This window comes from Arachis ipaensis, chromosome B7 (genome assembly GCF_059453495.1).
Source record: "Arachis ipaensis isolate K30076 ecotype BB chromosome B7, ASM5945349v1, whole genome shotgun sequence".
In the NCBI taxonomy this organism is placed as follows: Eukaryota; Viridiplantae; Streptophyta; class Magnoliopsida; order Fabales; family Fabaceae; genus Arachis; species Arachis ipaensis.
Genome location: NC_142442.1, coordinates 36,928,041 through 36,950,978, shown reverse-complemented (window position 1 = coordinate 36,950,978; position 22,938 = coordinate 36,928,041).

The following is a 22,938-nucleotide window of genomic DNA, read 5'->3' as shown; positions in this document are numbered from 1 at the left end:
ACGCGATCGCGTCACCCACGTGGCCGCGTGATATGGAAATCGGCGTAAGAATCCAACGTCCAGAAAGTTGGGCTGGAATCGTGCGGCCATTGTACGTCTAGCACAAAATGGCCCACCCGATCGCATGCCCCATGCGATCGCGTCACTTGCACACAATCAATCCCACGCGACCGCATGAGCAACGCGATCGCGTCGCATGGATTGCACAAATCCCAAAAGGAGACAGAGAGTTGGGCTGGAACGACGCTGGATTCATGCGTTTAGCACAAATTCCAGCGACACGATCGCATGCCCCAGGCGATCGTGTCCTACCCCCTTTTATTCCTTCCATGCGATCGCACGACCCAGGCGATCGCGTCACCCCCCATTTCGCACCAGCCACGCGACCGCATTCCCCATGCGGCCGCGTGGATTCAAATTTATAACCCCCCAGGTCATTCAAAACCCTATTATCGCGCCCCCCTGAACCCCCTCCCCTCCCATCTCTCTTCTCCAACCCAACCACCACCACCCAGTCACCACCACGACCACCCCCAGAGGCCGCCGACCTCCCAGACGCCGCCGCCACCTTTCCCCCCTTCCTCCCTCCCCTTCTTTCTCCTTCTTTTTTCCTCCTTCCCCCCTCTCCGCCACTGCTCCTCCGCGCATCACCACCCACCGCCGCCACCCGTCCCAGCCGCGCCCCCCCATCCACCAGCACCACCACCCCTTCCCCTATCCCCCCTATCCCCCATTACCCCTTTTTCCCTGCCCCGAATAGCTACACCACCATCCCCACCACCGCCAGCCACCGCGCCAAACACCATCACCACCACCGCCAGCCACCTTTCTGCCCAATCTCATTCTACGGCCTTCCAGGTTCTGCAAAACGTCACCCTTTTATCTATCCGTAGTTAGTTCATATTTTTTTGTTTATGTTTCTGTCTAGGCTAGTTAGATATGCATGCTGTAGTAGATTTTAGGTTGTTAGGTAGCCTGGGATGTGGTTAGTGGATTTAGGTCTGTTTATTTGCGCTGTTCATGTTTATTGCTTTATGTTTTCGCAACCCTGCTGCTGCTGTAATGTTAGTTCATATGCTGTACTCTCCTGTATATTGCTGCTCTTTACATTGATTTTTCATGATTATATTCCTTATATGTAACTGCAAGCTTTAATTTTAATTCATATGAACTATTTGATTGCTGTTTATTCTCCGGGACAGTCCAATTTTAGCCGGAATGCTCCCCAAATTTCTGTAAAATATTTCCCTTCATGTCTTGGTTTTGGCTTTCTCAACTATGCTTTCCTTATATTTCACCAAACCAATTCATGAATGCTTAGGCACGCTGATAAACCACTATTTTATAGTTTATATTGTGTTTAATTGTGTGGTTTTGTCATGATCCTTACCCACTTATTCATCAATTTAGCATGCATTTAGATTTCCTTCCTAAATTCAGTACATGTTTGAAAATTACTTCCTAGAGACTTTAATTATTTAATTTTAATTCTCCTTTATTCCATTCGATACCATGATCTGTGTGTCAAGTGTTTCAGGCTTTATAGGGCATGAATGAGATGGAGATTGGAGAGGAAGCTAGCAAAAATGGAAGGAACACAAGAATTTGAGGAGATAACCAGCGAGAAGTGACGCGGTCGCATGGCTCACGCGACCGCGCGAAGGAGCGCATATCACAGTGACGCGGTCGCATGGCTTGCGCGGCCGCGCGGATTGGAAAGCGCAAGCGACGCGGTAGCGTGGACGACGCGAACGTGTGGAGAGGAAAAAGCACAAGCGACGCGTCCGCATGGATGACGCGATCACGTGACATGCGCGATCTGCATAATCTGCAGAATTCGATGGGGGCAATTTTGGACCTTATTTCGGCCCAGTTTTTGGCCCGGAACAGCAGACTAGAGTCAGAGAATATACAGAAATAACACACACATTCATTCAGCAGTTTTAGATATAGTTTTTCACTCTCTTAGGTTTTTCTCTCTAGTTTTTAGAATTTTGATTTTCAATTGGTCTTAGCATTGGAACATTGAGAAGAGTTATTTCCTCATCAAGACTTCATCATTCTAGTTTGTTCTCTTAACTTGGTTTTATTCTTCCATGTTCTTTGTTATGTTTAATTTTATCATTCAGATACTTTTATGATTAATTAATGCAAGGATTATTTCTTTTTAATTCAATTTCAACTCCAATAATCATGTCTTCTTTTAATTCCCTTTCATATGCTATGGATTCTTTATTTACATTGCGTGAGTAGTTTCATTACTTGATGGGGAGTTGATTAAAAGGAACTCTTGAGTTGGAAGGATTGAAGGAAAAATTTGTAGTTGGGTTAAATGTTGGATTGCTATCCTGTCACCAACACCAATCCCTTTGAACTAAGTGGGTTGCAACTCGTGAACAGATCTGGCATTCCAACTTGTTTGTCTTTCCCTTACCTAGTAAAGGATAACCAAACAGAGTAACCGTTAATTATAAATCAATCTTAAACATCACTCCATCAATGATAGAGATTCTAACTAATCAATTCCCAGTCAAGGCTTTTATTTATATTATTTAAAATTCCTCAATTTAAATTCCAATTTACTTAGCTCAACTTCTTGGAACATCTGATTAATAAAACAGCACACTTTTCTGCAACTCGTTGGGAGACGACCTGGGACTTAAAACTCCCAGTAATTTTAATTTAAACTCTCTGTGACATATTTCTAAATTGATAGGCAGATTTTCGGTGAGTTAAGAACTATACTTGTAACGTAACTATTTTAATAAATTTTTAATTCACCAGCTTCTGCTTCCCATCAATTTTTGGCGCCGTTGCCGGGGAGTTGCAATAGAGTGCTAATTTTATTAATTAGAATTTATTTATTTGCATTTTATTTAATTTTGTTACTATGAGCTGCATGTTTCTTCCGTCAAATGACACGTTCACTTCCTGATCCGCGCTTGCTAATATTCGATCCTGAAATTAAAAGAACAATTTCACGAATAAGGCGAGAACAGCGTAGGTTAGCCCGCTTTGAGGGCGGATCTGAAAGTGAATTTGAGGAAGAAACCAGCCCCCGTTCTACTGATTCGGTTGTTTTACATGCAGAAAACATGGCAGCTAGAAGAGTTACCATTCAGGAGGAAGGAGCTCCTTATTTTACAATGCAACCGTTTCAAGCGCATCATCCAGCGGTAGCTACAGATTTTGAAATAAAGACCGCACTGTTAAATTTGATGCCCAAGTTTCATGGCCTACCTGCTCAAGAGCCTATCAAGCACTTGAGAGATTTCCAGGCAGCCTGTTCTACTGTCAGGCGTGATGGCACTGATGAAACTTCAATTCTCCTGAAAGCTTTTCCGTTCTCTCTTGAGGGAAAAGCAAGAGAGTGGTACTACACTCAACCTATAGCAAATGTATCCAACTGGGATACACTCAGAAAAGAGTTTCTGGAGAAATTCTTCCCATCTGAAGTTACTGATAGACTGAGGAAGGATATCTCTACAATTGTTCAGGATGACAATGAGACTCTCTTCGAATACTGGGAGCGCTTCAATAATCTTCTGGAAGCATGCCCCCACCACATGATTGACAAGATCATGCTACTCAGCTAAATCACACAAGGTATGAGGCCCCAAGATAAGACCACATTGGAAAGTGCCAGCAATGGGTCTATGAAGAAGTACAAGACCACTAATGAAGCTTGGCAATTGATCATTGATTTAGCTAAATCTACTCGGAACCACAGACAGAAGCAAGGCCGTTCAAAAGCCATTGCAGAAGTATCTTCTGGCATAGAGACTGCTGCTCTAAATCAAAGCATCTGTGAGATGACCAACCTGCTGAAGCAAATACAGTTGAATCAACAAGCTCAGCAAACTCAACCGCAGCAAAACCAACAACTAGTTCCACAAAGAATTTGCGGAATTTGTGCTGATTACAGCCATTATACTGATGAATGCCCGCAGCTCCAACAAGAAGACAACATGGTGGGATCCACTTACAACTTCTATGACCGCCCCAACCAAGGGTACAATCAAAGTGGAAATAATAACCATGGATGGCAGGACAATTCAAACCAGAATTAAAGGGACAACAATAATAGGGGAGGCAGAGATAATCAGGAAAATCAGAGGTGGAATAATAACAACAACAGGCAGCAAAATCAACCTTATCAACCTTACCGAGCACCTCACCTGAGGCAAAACCAAGGACCACCGAACAATCAGCAGCAAACCTCTCAATTTACTCATTCTTCTGTATCTTCTAATGAAGATTTATTACAAGCTTTTGAGAAAAGACAACTGGCCATGGAAAGTACCATCGTGAACACTATTAACACCAGTCTGAATGGTCTCACCTCTACTCTGCAAGCTTTTATGACACAGCTTGGTTCAACACAAAATTCCAGCAACCAACCTTCAAGCACCACTGGAATCCCCTCTCAACCGTTACCCAATCCAAAGGGAGGCATTAATGCCATCACCCTGAGGTCCGGAACCGCACTGCAGGAGAGGAATCAGGAGGAACCAAGCTCACCAGAATACGCCTCAGCTGAAGAGGTGGTAGAAATCGAAGATGTTGAAGAGGAAGAGGATATACAGGACATAGCTGAAGAAGAGATAGCTCAACCACAGGAAGAAGCACAAAAAGGCGCAGGCACCACAGAAAACACTACTCCCATTCCATTTTCACAACTTGCAAGGAAGCCCAGGAAGCAGCTGGAACCTGATCCTAAAATGGTAGAAATATTCAAAAAGGTTGAGGTAACTGTCCCCCTTTTTGATGTTATTCAGCAGGTACCTAAATATGCAAAGTTTCTAAAAGACTTATGTATCCATAAAGACAAAATTAATGAATTAGAAACTATTCCTTTAGGTAGTTCTATATCTGCTTTAATGGGAGGATTACCTGAAAAATGTAGTGATCCAGGTCCTTGCATAGTTAGTTGTACTATTGGTGGTGTAGTAATTTATGATTGCATGTGTGATTTAGGAGCATGTGTCAGTATAATGCCTTTGTCTATATATGATGTTTTAAGGCTCCCTCCCTTAAAAAGGTCGGCAGCTCGTTTTGTGTTAGCAGATGAAAGCATTATTACAGTAGCTGGAGTTGCTGAAGATGTTTTGGTGAACATTAAAGGAATCACATTTCCCACTGATTTTTATATCTTGGAGATGCCCCATAATGATTCAGATAAGCCATCATCAATCCTACTTGGAAGACCATTCTTGAAGACATCAAAATTCAAATTGGATGCTTTTTCAGGAACATACTCCTTTGAAATAGATGGCCGCATAGTAATCTTCAATCTGAATGGAGTCATTGACAACCCCCCAGAAGATCGTTCTATCTTCCAGTGTGATGTCATAGACAAAAGTGTGGCTGAAGTTCAAAAAGAAGAGTTTGAAGAGAGGCACACTGGACAAGGTCCAAGTGTGGGGACCCTCTTAACTGACAGTGAGGGCACTTCACCATTTTCACAAGCCCCAGATAATCCAGAGCCTGCCCATGATCAAAAGTTAGAATTGAAACCTCTCCCCCCACATCTCAAATATGCTTATCTTGAGGATGAGCAGAAGCTTCCGGTTATTATTGCAAGGGAACTGACTTCTCAACAAGAAGAGCAGTTACTTGATGTGCTGAGGAAGCATAAGAAGGCAATTGGGTGGAGTTTGGCAGACATAGTGGGAATTAACCCTCAAGTATGCGAGCACAGAATATTTTTAGAAGAGGGAGCAAGACCTGTCCGTCAACCACAAAGAAGATTGAATCCCACCATCTTGGAAGTTGTCAAAAAGGAAGTGACCAGACTATTGGAGGCCGGCATCATATATCCCATTTCAGACAGTGAATGGGTAAGCCCAGTACAAGTGGTGCCCAAGAAGTCTGGAGTCACTACCATGAAGAATGAGCATGGAGAGCTCATAGCAACTAGAGTTCAGAATGCTTGGAGAGTCTGCATTGATTACAGGCGTCTCAACCAAGCTACTCGTAAGGATCACTACCCACTTCCATTCATTGATCAAATGCTGGATCGCCTGTCAGGTAAATCACATTATTGCTTTCTAGATGGTTACACAGGTTATTTCCAGATTCATATAGCTCCTGAGGATCAGGAAAAGACTACTTTTACATGTCCTTTTGGGACTTATGCTTATAAGAGAATGCCCTTTGGCTTGTGCAATGCACTAGCCACCTTCCAAAGGTGCATGATGAGTCTTTTCTCTGATCTTATTGAGGACTGTATGGAAGTTTTTATGGACGATTTTAGCGTTTATGGTGATTCTTTTAACCTTTTCTTAGATGGATTATCTAGAGTATTAGATAGATGTGTTAATACAAACCTTGTATTGAATTTTGAAAAATGCCACTTTATGGTAAAGCAAGAGATTGTATTAGGACATGTGGTATCTAATAATGGCATTTCTGTAGACCCAGCAAAGGTGAATGTTATTTCTAGTTTACCTTACCCCTCTTTTGTGAGGGAAGTCCGTTCGTTCCTTGGCCATGCAGGTTTCTATAGGAGATTTATTAAGGACTTTAGTAAGGTGGCACTTCCCTTATCCAGATTACTGCAGAAGGACATTGAGTTCGAGTTCAGTGACGATTGCAAACAAGCATTTGATAAGCTGAAGACTGCCCTAACTCAAGCCCCAATTGTGAGAGGACCCGACTGGAGCCAGCCGTTTGAAATCATGTGCGATGCTTCCAACCATGCAGTAGGAGCAGCGCTGGCTCAGCGTGAAGGTAAGGATCCTTTTGTTATCGCCTATGCGTCTAAGACTTTAGACACTGCCCAGTCCAATTATACTACTACTGAGAAAGAGCTACTTGCTATTGTTTTCGCTCTGGATAAATTCCGGGCTTATTTACTTGGTACTAGAGTAGTAGTGTATTCGGACCATGCAGCTCTAAAGTATCTATTAGCTAAAAAAGAATTCAAACCAAGACTTATACGTTGGATACTGCTGTTACAAGAATTTGATTTAGAAATAAAGGATAGGAGTGGTAATCAAAATTTAGTAGCAAACCACTTGAGTCGTCTTGAACATATTAAGGATGATTCTACTCCTATAGATGATAATTTTCCTTTTGACAACCTCCAAGCAGTATCTGAGGTAGTCCCTTGGTATGCACCTATTGCTAATTATTTAGTTAGCCGCACATTTCCTCCACATTTTTCTAAATATCAAAGAGACAAGCTGAAAAGTGAGTCTAAATATTATATATGGGATGACCCATATTTATGGAGATGTGGTGCTGACCAGATAATTAGATGTTGTGTGCCTCAATCAGAATTCCAGTCCATTTTAGAGGCCTGTCACTCATCTGAGAGTGGAGGACATTTTGGCCCTCAACGAACAGCTAGAAAGATCTTAGACTGTGGATTCTGGTGGCCTACTCTCTTTAGAGATGCTGCTGAGTTTTGTAAATCTTGTCACCCATGACAGAAATTCGGTAACATATCCAAGAGGGATGAGATGCCTCAACAATATATGCTTTTCTGTGAAATTTTTGATGTTTGGGGCATTGACTTCATGGGTCCATTTCCAAATTCTAGTGGATATTTTTATATATTGTTAGCTGTGGATTATGTTTCCAAATAGGTGGAAGCAATTCCTACCCGCACTGATGATGCTAACACTGTTGTTTCCTTTGTGAGAAACCATATTATATGCCGCTTTGGATCACCACGAGCGATCGTGAGCGATCAAGGCACCCATTTTTGTAACAGGAGACTAACAGGATTGATGAAGAAGCATGGGATAATCCATAAAGTTGCAACAGCTTACCATCCCCAAACTAATGGGCAAGTCGAGGTGTCAAACAGAGAAATTAAGCGTATCTTGCAGAAGATAGTAAAGCCTCATAGAAAAGACTGGAGCACCAGACTACAAGATGCACTGTGGGCATATAGAACAGCATACAAGACACCCATTGGGATGAGTCCCTTTCGCTTAGTTTATGGAAAAGCTTGCCATCTTCCAGTTGAAATCGAACACAGAGCCTTCTGGGCAGTTAAAGAGTGCAACATGGAAATTGAGAAGGCCGGAGCTGAAAGGAAGTTGCAACTGCAGGAACTGGAGAACCTTCGCCTAGAAGCTTATGAGAATTCCAGAATTTGCAAGGAAAGGATGAAAGTTGTGCATGATCAAAACATCAAGAAGAAAGAATTTCAACCTGGAGATTTCGTCCTCCTTTACAAATCTCGACTAAGGCTAATGTCCGGTAAGTTAAGATCAAAATGGGAAGGTCCATACAGAGTAGAGAAGGCTGAACCGTACGGAGTTTATCACCTAAGCCATCCTTTAAGCTCTGAACTTATTAAGGTTAATGGACACCGCCTGAAGCTATACCATGGTGAGAAGGTGCAGAAAATCAAGGAGCTTGAGATCCTCCACTTGGAAGATCCCCACATAGCAGCAGATTGAGCTAGTGGAGCGTCCAACTTACGGACGTTAAAGCCAAGTGCTTGGTGGGAGACAACCCACCGCGGTATGATCGTTCTTTTCTTCAATAACTCTTCGCTTCATTAATACTTTCATGCTTTTACATCGACATGTCCTTATATTTCTTTAAAAAAAAAAAAAAATTTCGCCGCGCGACGCGATCGCATCAGCGACGCGTCCGCGTGGTAGGGGGAGTAAAGAAAAATAAAAATGAATAGAAAGTTACGCAATAGCAGCGCTGGAGTCGTGCCAATGGCACAAATTACCCCACGCGACCGCGTCGCATGGAAATCATGGCCTCCCACGCGACCGCGTGCCCCACGCGGCCGCGTGCCCTGCATTTTCGACGTAAAAGGGTGCACAATGCTATATTGTGCGAGAGTGGTGCTGGATTGGTGCTGGAAGCACAATCCTTGTCACGCGACCGCGTTGCCGACGCAGCCGCGTCAATTATTTTCGGACGCACACTCACGCGATCGCATAACCCACGCGATTGCGTCACCCAATTTTGGCTATTAAAATAAATTGAACAGAGAGTTGTGCTGGAACGAGGCTGCACTCGCGCCAGCAGCGCAACACGGGTCACGCGACCGCGTGACTGACGCGATCGCGTCTTCTTACCTGACGCGCACCCACGTGAACGCGTGCCCCACGCGGCCGCGTCGCATGCGCCGCACAGCTCAACCTAAACTGCCAAATTATCTTATCTTTCTTTCCTCCAAATCCTAATTTTTCTTTTCCCTCCTTCTTTCTTCCTTCTCCCTTCCCCTTTCTATCTCACCTCTCACTCTCTCTCTCTCTCTCTCCTCCATTAACAAGGTTTTACCTTCTTCTTCCTTCTTTCTTATTCTATCATTTTTTTATTGTTCTACATGTATTTTCTTTTTCTTTTCTTCTTCTTTTAACTATTCCTATTTTCTTTATTCTTCTTTTCCCTTTTTACATGGTGTTAGAAATTTTTTGAGTCATTATCCCTCATTATATGCTTGTGACTTGTTACAATTTATTTGACAATTATTATTATTTTTAAGGGATTGCTTGCATGTTCAATTTCATACTTTTTATATCTTGTTTAACATGCATGCCATGTGTTTGTGAAAAAGCCTATATAGCACTATGCACTTTTCTACATTACTTTACTCTACTATTCAATGCTTGCTTTTCACAAATTCTCCTTCTTATTTTATTAATTGAATTCAATTGTCAATACAAACGTGATGGTTTGTTAGAAAGTAATGCTTGGTCTATGCTACTCATGCCCTTTGCCAGCATGCCAATAAACACCTTGTATTCACTTGTCTTTTTATGCACTAGCTATTTCCCATTGATGGCTTTTCATATGTACTCGAGAGCACGTGTTAATGTCATCTACATTTTACTGTGCATCATTCACCCTCTTTTCCGTTTCCTTCCTTGCTGTATCTCTCTTTAAATTTAATTTTCTTTCTCTTCCCTTCTTTCAGGATGGCCACCAAGAAAGGAAAGGAGAAAGCAACTTCCAGACCACCAGCAAGAAGAGGAACTAAAAGAGCATTAGTGGCAGAGCCTTCTTCAACCGCAGTCAAGCCCTCAATAAAATGAGTCAAGAGGATAATAAAGGTTGACGAAAAGGAGAAAGCCTTTCCAGCAAAGGACGCTGCGCGATTTTCCAATCGCTACTGTGAGCAGATGTTTCCTATCCTGGCAGAAAGGATCTATAACAATGAATACCTTCTTATCCTCCTGTCCAATATTGCCACCTTTGTTGAGCCGTAAATTGAGCGAAGACAATGGGGTTTCCTACGGAAACAGCCAAGGCAGGTCAATCTTTCTTGGGTAGTTGAGTTCTACTCCAACTTCTACATGCCGACCCTGCAGTCTGTTTATGTCCGGCAGAAGCAAGTCCCCATCACAGAAGAGGCCATTCAGCAAGCTCTGAGTCTTCCCCCTATTCTAGCAGGAATGGACGCTTTTCAAGAAGCCGTCCTTCAGCGCTAGAGATACCAATTCGACTGGAACTCCGTTCTCGGAGTCATCGCATTACCTGGTAGCTGTTGGATCTACGGATACCACCTTACCCGCCCTAAGGGAATCTTGGCTTTAGCACTTACCTTGGAGGCTCGCGTATGGGCACAGATCATGTCCCATTACGTCTTTTCGAGCACTCATGAGTCCTCTTTCACTGCAGACATGGCTGTTCTACTATGGTGCATCCTTACAGACCAACCTCTGAATCTCTCAAGACATATCCGGAATGCTATGGAACACGTACAAATTGTGGGCAACTTACCTTTTCCTGCCTTGGTCTCAGATCTTGTCTCAGCAGCCGGAGTCTCCTACAGAGCTGGGGACACCAAAGCCATGCTTCCACGGGATGATCAATATGTCCCTAACGGGAAATACCTCAGACTTACAGCAGCCACTACAAGCCTTCCTACTGCTCCAGTTGAAGATAATCCTTCTTCAACACCACAAGCATCTACAACTGAGAAATTGCTCCAGCAGATAATCGAACGGTTGGATCGCAAGAATAGAAAGCAAAGATGAGAGAGTGCCGTAACGAGCGCCGATTCAAACACCTCAAGGAGCTACTCAAGGGACGCTTCAGAGACTCAGACACCCCAGACTCCACTTCCTTTACTAGCACAGGGGGCCATGACGGTCCCGATGATGGAGATACTGCCACCAGCCCACCCCTGTTTCTGACAGATGGCACCGAGGACGGTGCAAAGCCTTAAGTGTGGGGAGGTCGGTCAGTACCTGACTTTCGGAGGTAAATTCTCTTCTCTGGCACCAATAATTAGGATATTTTAGTTAGATTTTTCTTTCCTTTATAGAATAGAATAAATTGCATAGGTTAGAATAGTTGCATGCATGTTCTACTTGATTGAAAAGACAATAAGTTTCTTTTAAAAATCTATCTTTGGAATAAAATTTCACTAATTTTTCAAAATTTTTATGATAAATCTGCTTGAGTTGTATTTAGAACATGATGTTTGAGCTAAAGAACACACAACCTGTGAAAGATTTGAGCCTTTATGTATGATTACATCATTTAACCATAATTATTTTATTCTTGTGTGTTTACTCCTCTATGATTGTAATCTATATTTTGTTTTATCTTATATGTCCAATATTTATTATATTTACATACTTGCACATGATTGAGGCCATTATTTGTTTAAACTCACTTATCCAAATCAAGCCTACCCTTTTCAATTACCCTTGTTAACCACTTTGAGCCTTTAAAACCCCATTTGTTCTATATTTTACCACATTACTAACCTTAAGCTGAAAAACAAATTGCATATCCCAAATTGAATCTTTGGTTAGCTTAAGATAGAATTGTGTGTGCTAGTTAAGTATGGGAAATTGTGGGAACAAAAGTTGTTAAGGGGATGTGTCATGAAAATTTAAAGGGAATTTGGATACCTATTCATGTGAAACTATAAGAATCAAAAATCTATGTGCGTTGATAAGCTTTATTTATTTCAATTCAATTTAAAAAAAATGATAAACAAATAAATAAGGGGACAAAATTACCCAATGTTAAATTCAGAATTCAAAGATCAATGCACATATGATGGAATTAAAACACAAAGTTGAAACATGAGTATGGGTTGAAAAAGGGAATTATGGGTAGCTAAGCATGAAATTAAAAGTATATAGAATATATGTATATTAGGTGAGAGCTTAGGTTAATTAAAGATTCAATTTATAAAGCTCACTTAGCCATATATATATACCCATACCTGCACCTTGGCCCCATTACAACCCTGAAAAGACCTCATGATGTTTGCATTGGTATATTAACTGTTGTTGATTGGTTAAGAGAAAAACAAAAGTTAGAAAACATGACTAGAGAAGAATAGAGTGATTACCCTATACACTAGAGATTAGAGCGTACATACATTATCAGTGAGGGTTCAATACTTGAATTTTCATGTTCCCTGCTTTCATGAGCTATCTTCTTGCGATTTTATCCATTTTACTGTATAATGATAGAATTAGTGGAATTTGATTTGTAACTGTTTTGAAGAGCTTATTTACTTTTGATCAAGTGGACAAGAATCATATAGTTGCATTTATTTATATGTATATAGGTTTGCATTGCATTTCATGAGTTTCTACATGTTCATACTCATTTTCTTGTCTCCTTCAATTTAGCATGAGGACATGCTAATGTTTAAGTGTGGGGAGGTTGATAAACCACTATTTTATAGTTTATATTGTGTTTAATTGTGTGGTTTTGTCATGATCCTTATCCACTTATTCATCAATTTAGCATGCATTTAGATTTCCTTCCTAAATTCAGTACATGTTTGAAAATTGCTTCCTAGAGACTTTAATTATTTAATTTTAATTCTCCTTTATTCCATTCGATGCCGTGATCTGTGTGTCAAGTGTTTCAGGCTTTATAGGGCATGAATGAGATGGAGATTGGAGAGGAAGCTAGCAAAAATGGAAGGAACACAAGAATTTGAGGAGATAACCAGCGAGAAGTGACGCGGTCGCATGGCTTGCGCGGCCGCGCGGATTGGAAAGCGCAAGCGACGCGGTAGCGTGGACGACGCGAACGCGTGGAGAGGAAAAAGCGCAAGCGACGCGTCCGCATGGATGACGTGATCGCATGACATGCGCGATCTGCATAATCTGCAGAATTCGATGGGGGCAATTTTGGACCTTATTTCGGCCCAGTTTTTGGCCCGGAACAACAGACTAGAGTCAGAGAATATGCAGAAACAACCCACACATTCATTCAGTAGTTTTAGATCTAGTTTTTCACTCTCTTAGGTTTTTCTCTCTAGTTTTTAGAATTTTGATTTTCAATTGGTCTTAGCATTGGAACATTGAGAAGAGTTATTTCCTCATCAAGACTTCATCATTCTAGTTTGTTCTCTTAACTTGGTTTTATTCTTCCATGTTCTTTGTTATGTTCAATTTTGTCATTCAGATACTTTTATGATTAATTAATGCAAGGATTATTTCTTTTTAATTCAATTTCAACTCCAATAATCATGTCTTCTTTTAATTCCCTTTCATATGCTATGGATTCTTTATTTACAATGCGTGAGTAGTTTCATTACTTGATGGGGAGTTGATTAAAAGGAACTCTTGAGTTGGAAGGATTGAAGGAAAAATTTGTAGTTAGGTTAAATGTTGGATTGCTATCCTGTCACCAACGCCAATCCCTTTGAACTAAGTGGGTTGCAACTCGTGAACAGATCTGGCATTCCAACTTGTTTGACTTTCCCTTACCTAGTAAAGGATAACCAAACAGAGTAACCGTTAATTATAAATCAATCTTAAACATCACTCCATCAATGATAGAGATTCTAACTAATCAATTCCCAGTCAAGGCTTTTATTTATATTATTTAAAATTCCTCAATTTAAATTCCAATTTACTTAGCTCAACTTCTTGGAACATCTGATTAATAAAACAGCACACTTTTCTGCAACTCGTTGGGAGACGACCTGGGACTTAAAACTCCCAATAATTTTAATTTAAACTCTCTGTGACATATTTCTAAATTGATAGGCAGATTTTCGGTGAGTTAAGAACTATACTTGCAACGTAACTATTTTAATAAATTTTTAATTCACCAGCTTCTGCTTCCCATCACACGCATTCTTATTTTCTTTTATCTCCTGGTTCTAAATTGCAATTTTGATGTTTGATTCTATTTTTTTTTTTTGTTATTTCTATATCTATCTGAATCATCATCCACTAGATTTCCTTGTTTGGTTTTGAGTTACTTATCGCTTCTAATTATGAATGCTTGTTACTTATAAAACTTATCCTTATGCCACTTACCTTAACCCATTTTTCACTAACTCACTAATTCTAATTTTCTGACACTCTTTTTCAATTCTAACCAAACTCACCTTTTAAAATCTCTTTTCTGGTTTTTCACTTTCTTTTAACTTTCTAACCATGGCATACTGATAATTTTTCCTACTTATCATGCCTTCTATTACATTTTGGATTGTGAATTCTTCCTTTCAAACTTTTCACTCCTATACAATCCTTAATGCACATTCACTTAACTCATTTACCTCATTCTAATTCTCCTTTGCCACTTTGTGTTTCTTTTGACTATTTGCCTATTTGTTTTCCTATTTTTATTATATCCTGGTTTTCTGTTTTTTCAGGATGTCAGATTCCCAGAGAAAGGGAAAAGGAAAGGCTACCACTGGCAAACGTAAAAGATGAGAACCATCTTTTTCTATCATAGATCTCATGCATGATGCCTCCTGGCGGGAGAAAAACTTCACCCCGCAGGAGAAGGCTGACCAATTGCTTCCTGCCACTGATCCAATAAAATTTACAAACCGATACTGTGAGCTCAAGTATCCGGTGTTTGCAACCTCCAGGAACCTATACCTGGAGAGAACTCTGAAGATCCCAGAAGAACTCCAGCAGTACACCTCTGACCAAATCAAACAAAGAGGCTGGTTCTTCCTAGAGAGACCTCTGACTGAGGTCAATGCATCTTGGGTCCGGGAATTCTACTGCAATTACTTCAAAACTTCCCTAGATGCAGTGAACCTCAGAGGAAAGCAGATTCTGGTTACTGAGGAGGCGATAGAAGATGTTCTGAAACTTCTGCCTAAGACTGATCAGACAGATGGTTATCAAAAAGCTGAGGAGGATATGCGCTATATGCGATTTGACTGGGATGCAGTAAAGGCGAGGATCGCCCTTGACCCGACAGTTCCTTGGATCATGGGTCAGAACACCACCATGCCCAAGGTGATCAAGCGGATTTACCTGAACGATGAGGCTTGGCTATGGCGTCATATATTCAGCAACTACATTATGCCGAGTACTCACGAGACTGAGATACCAGCCGCTATGATCACCCTCCTTTGGTGTGTGATGGAGGGTAAGGACCTATACCTGCCACGCTTTATCCGGCACTATATGGCCAGGGTCGACGTCCGAGGCACTCTTCCCTTTCCCTATCTGGTTACACAGCTGGGCCGTCGAGCTGACGTGCCATGGGAGGATGCTGATGAGAGGCCACCTGCTGCGGAATGCAAGAAGATTATCCTGCACAGCAGGAACTTTCTGGCCTTGGGCTACAGACCTCCATTCCTGACTGCCACTGCTGAGACAACCACACCTTCTACCGGCCCCTCTTCCTCCACAGCCACACCTGCCACCACCACTGCACCTCCACCTGCCCCAGAGCCCATCTATCATCTAGTGCACCACTTGTTTCGACGACTTGACCAGATGGAGCGTCGCAACAAGCGACGCTATGAGCACCTGAAGCTGATGATACGATCCGGCGACATCCCCTCCGAGCCTGACACACCATCTGAGGCATCTGAGGAGGAGGCGGATGCGCCCGAGGCTGAGACCCATCCCCAGGGAGAGACAGAGCAGGCAAGCACAGAGCAGGCCGCATCACAGTAGGTGGCTGAGCAATATATTCAGGCTGTAGACCCCAAGATCCCCATTCAGATAGCCCCTCCTCCGCAGCAGTCAGACCCTCAGCCAGTCACCACCACAAAGACCCCAGCTACCATCCCTTCCAGTGATGACACCCCTTCACACCCTGCTTGAGTGAGCATCAGGGATGATGCTTCATTTTAAGTGTGGGGAGGTCGCCATCTCTGGCGTATTATCTTGGTGAACCACTACAGACTCTTTTTCTTTTATTTTGGATATTTTTCTGTATTTTTCTCTCTATTTTTATTTTTATTTTTTGAGTATTTATACATTGCTACTTTTATGTATTTTTACTCTATTCCTGCATTCTGCATTTTTAATTCATATTTTAGTTATTTAGTTTAGCTTGCAATTCTAACTTAGTAGTTATAGAAATTGTGGATTAATTAGTATAGTTTACCCTTTTAGCATATGATAGCTTAGTTTAAATTGAAAATATAGAAAGAAAGTAAACTAGAGACTTTAACAGATTTAAAACAATCCACACACCTTGTATATATAGCATTACATGTTAGTTAGTTAACAACATTTCATCAAGGAGAAACATTAAAACCTTAAAGGCCACCCAAAATAATTTTTTTATGAGAATAATGGGAATTTTTAACTAAACCTGCATAACATATATAAATGATATATGATGTTTGAGTTAGAGAACACACAGCCTGTGAGTCTTGAGCATTAATTGTATGGTTGCATTCAAACCATAACTTCATCCCTGTGTGTTTCGCTTCTTTTTTATTCTGATGTTCTTTACTTTGTTTTAATCTATATGTCCAGTTATAGAATATAGATACATACCAAGAAAGTGATTGAGGCCATTATTTGATTTTAACCTACTTGTCCCAAAAATAGCCTACCTTTTACATTACCTTTGTTAGCCCCCTTGAGCCTTTAAATCCCTTTTTTTTTCTATAAACCACATTACTAGCCTTAAGCAGAAAAACAAATAAAAATCCCAAGTTGAATCCTTGGTTAACTTAAGATAGAAAATCTTGTATAGTTTAAAATGTGGAAAACCTATTGGGAACATGGATGATAAAAACAAAAGGTAGCAGAGTTGAAAAGAACAAAAATAAATCAAAATGAGAACTTTTTGGGAAGCATGCTCATGAGAAATCAAATTGAAAGAATTACCATGTGCATTCAAAAAAAGGAGAGTTATTTATTTTTCAAGCATATGAATAAGGGGATACAAAAGAATTCCCCAAATATAAAAATAAAAGCAATGCACATGGGATAAACAAATAAAAATTGAAACATGAGCATGTAACATCAAAAGTGGGAAAAGATGGGAAAATAGGTAAAGTAGCTTTGTTTTACTAAGTATGTATGTTAGGTGAGATCTTAGTCTAATTGAGGATTCAGTTATTAGCTCACTTAGCCTTATACATATATCCTTACCTTTACTTTGGCCCCATTACAACCTTGATTAAAGACCTCATGATTTTTGATATGTCTATATTCTATAATTGTTGATTGGTTAGATGAAGAACAAAGTTATAGAAAGTAAGAATAAAAAGAAGAATAGAGTGATTAACCCAATAAACACTGAGTGACTAGAGAGTAAACACAAAATCTAGTGAGAGTTCAATAACTCATCAACATATATCTATGCTTAATTTACTGATTATTTTGCAAGTTTGTGAAATATTTTTCTTTTCCATCTCATTTGCAAAAGTGCTTTATTATTTAAGGGTTGGCTATGCATATATATGATTCCTTGAGAATGTGAATTAATTTAACTACATGTAAGCTTTATATATGAGTGAATAAATTAGAATTGCATGAATCATTTAGGTAGTTGCATTTAGAATAGGTTGCATTGCATAACATTCCACCACTTTAATCTTACCTTACTCTTTACCTTGGATTTAGCATGAGGACATGCTATTGTTTAAGTGTGGGGAGGTTGATAAACCCATATTTTATGATATATTTTGTGCTTAGTTTGAGTGATTTATTCAATCCTTCACCCACTTATTCATATTAATTGCATGGTTTTACTTCTCCTTCCTTATTATGTTATGTATGTGAAAAACATGTTTTCTATGCTTTAAAATTAATTATTTTAATTACCTTTATTTCCATTCGATGCCGTGATTAGTGTGTTGAGTAGTTTCAGATCCTCTAAGGCAGGGATGACTTAAAGGATGGAAAGGAAACATACAAAAATGGAAGGAAAGTGCAAAACGGAGTTCTGAAGAAACTGGCATCCACGCGATCGCATGGACGACGCGATTGCGTGCCAAGCGCGAATCAACAGCGACGCGGCCGCATGACTAATGCGACCGTGCGCCTTAAGCAGAATGAATATGACGCGGTCGCATGACTGACGCGACCGCGTGGCAAGGAAAAGCTCCGAACGAAGCGACCGCGTGACCCACGCGGACGCGTGACAGAGGCCACACACCAGAAATTGCAGAAAACGCTCCCAGCGATTTCTGGAGCCCTTTTTGGCCCAAATCCAAGTCCAGAAGGCATAGACCAGAGGTTATGAAGTGGGGGAATGCATCCATTCAGGGAGAGCTCGCCAATTTTCACTTTCCATGATTTAGATTTAGTTTTGAGAGAGGCTCTCTCCTCTCTCTTTAGGATTAGGATTTAGGATTAGGATTTTTATTCACTTTCAAGATTATCTCTTTTGATCAGGTTCAATATTCCTTTTATTTACTTTTACAAGCGATTTTATGAATCCTTTCATGTTACAGATTACTCTTTTATTAATGTTAATTGAGGTATTTCAGTTTAATATTGATTTCTTTTATTTATGCTATTGTTGCTTTTACTCTAAAGACATCTTTATTCCAAGTAGATTTATTTTTTCCCTTTTGTTCTTGGTTAAGAAATCAGTAATTCAGGAGTTATCAAACTCAAACTTGATTGATAATTGTTATCTTTGTTAATTGAATTGAACTTCCATAATCCCAATCTTTTCTTAGAAAATAAATAGGATTCGAAGATCAAACCAATTAATCCCTTGACCTTCCTTTATCTTGGTAAAGGTTAACAAAGTGGAATTAAGATTCAACCATCATCATCATTGATAAAGATAGCTAGGATAGGACCTCCAATTTCTCATACCTTGCCAAAAGTTTGCTTTACAGTTATTTATTTATTTTAATTGTCATTTAATTTATTTGTCATTAAATTACTCGTTCCTCATTCTTGAAACCCCAAATTTACAATTTTCATAACTAATAATAAGAACATACTTCCCTGCAGTTCCTTGATAAGACGACCCGAGGTTAAATACTCGGTTATCAATTTTAAGGGGTTTGTTACTTGTGACAACCAAAACGTTTGTACGAAAGGGATTTTTGTTGGTTTAGAGACTATATCTACAACGCGACTGTTTTTATGACATTCTTTACTGGCAAAAATCCTGTTCGTCAGTACCACTTGTTTAAAGTTATCCAATAGAGTAGTTGCTGTATTTGATGAGTAAGACTAATATTGAAAAAGAGTCCTAAAATTCTTATGAGGTAATATTTAATTAGGCCTACTAGACATACAAGCCTTTTTGGCTTACAAGCTATACAAGTTGCTCCAAGTTCAAGAAAAAAACACGTGCACCACTCTTTTAGAATCAAGCGTCCAACGCACGCGCCTTAATCACCCTTCCACAACACGTTCACTCTTCCTTTTCTTCCTCAATCAAAATGCAAACCATCAAAATTCAAAGGACATTCGAAACAAACTACAATTCTATAGAAATGTTCCAACTCCTCGTGAAGAGTAGAAGAAATCAAGAAGAAAAGATACAAATTTCCATAAAAAATTACCAGAAAAAATGAAGAAACATTATTCAAGGTACTGTTTTACTGTTCTTCTAGGTTTTTCTTCTAGATTGTCTCTGTCATGTGCTTCATCCTTAACCAGCAAAACATTAAAAGATTTCAAGAAGAAATATACTGTCTCCCCCTGTTTTGGGTGTATTTCTGTAATTCTTTGGTGTATTTCTGTAACCGTTTGGGTGTATTTCTGTAATCCTTTCTATAACTGTTTGGGTGTATTTCTGTAACTGGTTGGGTGTATTTTTGTAATCATTTGGGTGAATTTATGTAATCGTTTGGGTGTATTTCTGGAGTTCCATTATTTTCAAAACGATTTCAAAGCTTGATTTCAGAAACTATGAAAATCGAAAAAAAACGAAGCAAAGAGAGAACGCACGAAGGAGATCCAACAAATTTGGCAAGAAACTCGAAAAAAGAAACGAAATCTTTTAAAAATGGAAGTTATATATTTGCACGTTAATTGATTTGAATTGATTTAAAAGTCTATTAAAGAGGCACGTCACATAAGCAGCGCGTTTAGTGGGTTTCGTTCTCTTCAGACTTGTAAAGCTTGTAAACGCAAAACACTTGTGTGTAGAGATTTTCTCATATTTAATTTGATTAAATCAAAAAATTATAGATGAGGTCGAATTTAACTATTATGCAACAATGAAGTATTTAGTCAATTTGATCATTAAGGTGGAGAAGCAGCATCAACTTATGGCAACTTGGCTATCTTCTTTAAGTCACCAAAAAAAAACTTGGCTCTCTTCAGATGCTAATTCTATAAGATTTAAGGAGCAAAGTTTGATAATGAGATAAAATTTAAAGTTACGAATTTCAAGAAGAATCACATAGATCATCAGAAGAAGAATTCTTTTAATCCTATCTCTAATTTTTCTTCAAAGTCAATAATAAAAGAATTTGTTGAGTATGCTCTAACTCGAGATAGGTACTTGGAGGAACCAAAAATAAAAAAGTTATTAAAGGGGCTATTGGAGTGTGAGCAATTTGAAAAATAAAAGAGAAAATAGAAGAATTTGAGAAAAGACGAAAGTAAAAAAAAAAGTGAGTACTTGAGTGAAAAGAGTCAATTTCTAACTGAAAAAGAGAGTTTTGACATAAAGAAAGAGAATAGTGAGAGAGAGGAGTCAATGACAAAAAAAAAAAGAGAGTAATAAATACACTTGTAAGAAAGATTTAGATAATTCCAGATTTGACAAGAGTACATTAGTGTCATTGAGTTCCAAAAAGTCTTTACTTTATTATATATCTATACTACCAAAAAATGCTGAAACTGTCGAATTTACTAGCGGAATTCTTAAAAACATTCGACAGTATAAATATCGCCGATAACTGATTACCAACGAATTTTATGGATCCGACTCTAATTACTGTCTTTAGAGTGGTCAATTTTTTTTGCTATTACCGTCAGGATAAATCCGATCGATAAAGTTCGCATACCATTTTAAGTAACACCCTAATATTTCTAAACTAGACTTACGTCTTATTTGGATTATACTCGTTGATACTCAAATTTTACTAAATTTTTAAAATAAAATATTATGTAAAATAATTTATAAAAAATAGATAAATAATTTTTATTTTTTGAAATCCATTTAAAAATAATAAAAACATTGATAAAAAATATAAAAAATGTGATTTTCCTGATAAAATATGCTTTGCTAAACAAATTTAAACTCTACACGTATCTTAATTTGCAAAGAAATATTACAAAATCCTAAATTTTAAAGAATTTGATTTCTTCGCATGTAAAAATTATCATCATAGAAACCTATTTGAAAATATGTCTATTTAATGTTCTTCACTCATACTAAATAAAATTTGAGAGAAAAAAGGAACTAGACAACAATGTCACTAATTATATCCGCTCCTAAAACGTAATACACTCATTGTCCCTAGAAACTTACAATTTCAAACCTTAACTCGTAAGTCGTCAACGTCGAATATATTTTGGAGGGAATGAAGATAAAGAATTTTTTTGGATTAAAGTAAAGCATAAATGATGAAAAAGAATAGGAGATTTTATGAAAATGCAAACCCAAGCAAGACTTCATTTTTGAATTCGGAGAGCGGAGGTGGAATCGATTTATCCCAATTATACTTTAATAATATCCACGTGGCTGAAAAAATAATATGTCATCATTCCACCGTCTTTCAACCCATGGCAGGATCCGCTATGACTATTTTCACATGTGGTTGGAATTCAATTGGTATTTCTATTTGGATAAATTGTTGAGGTCAAACATAAATATTTATTCTATAAATTATAAATTTAATAATAATTAATTTTTCAATTTATTATTTTATTCATCTCTCCGGTGGATATGGTAGGAGTACCGAGTAGGTTTACCTATATAAAAATTTAACAAAATCTTCAAAAGAGTGTGATGGTAATCAGTGGCTAAGAGAAAGGGGGTTGAATCTTAGCCCCTTTTTGCTGAATATTAATTTCTATTTTTTTTCAAAGAAACTTCAGGAGATATTTCTGCTTTTGTCTCATAACAAGTCAAGAGACATTTTCTTTTTGTCTCGTAACGTGTTAGGAGATATTTTTCATTTTTGTCTCCAACACAACAGAAACAGAATAAGAGTAGAAGAGAAAAAGAGAATCACACCCAGATGTATCCTGGTTCAACTACTAAGTGCAATGTAGCCTACATCCAGTCTCCATTACAACAGTGACGAAATTTCACTATAATCATCAAATTACAAACACCAATTCTTCCCTAGGATCTACCCAATCCTATCTGGGACAAATCCATATTCTATCCCCAAATCTGAACTTGATTTGGACTCCTACCAAGCTTTCAACCGTAAAGTGCTAACCCAACTTGCAAGGGAATCCCCACAGGATCATGAAACACAACATGCAGATGTACAAAGAAACTCTGAGACATCTATGACTTTTTCTCTAATATTGCTCACTACCTTTTTTCTCTCACTGGCTTTTTCTTACAAACCTCACCATGTTTGCCTTTTACCATGAGACTCAGACAGACAATACTCAAAAAAAGAAAACAAAATGAACATCTTTGAAGGAGAAGAACTCAGGAAGTTTGGGAAGCTATGAGAACTCTGTGCTTTTACTTTCTCTCCTTGATCTCAATTCTTGGTCGTTCACCCTTATTATAGAAGGGGAAGCTTCCAAAGTTAAAACCGGTTCAACCAAGCCAGCAACATCTTCTCTAACAAACAGCCGGTTCGGACAGAGAGAAGAGAGAGGAAAAGCCAAAATAAAACCAACATGCATGTACCTCTCTCAACCT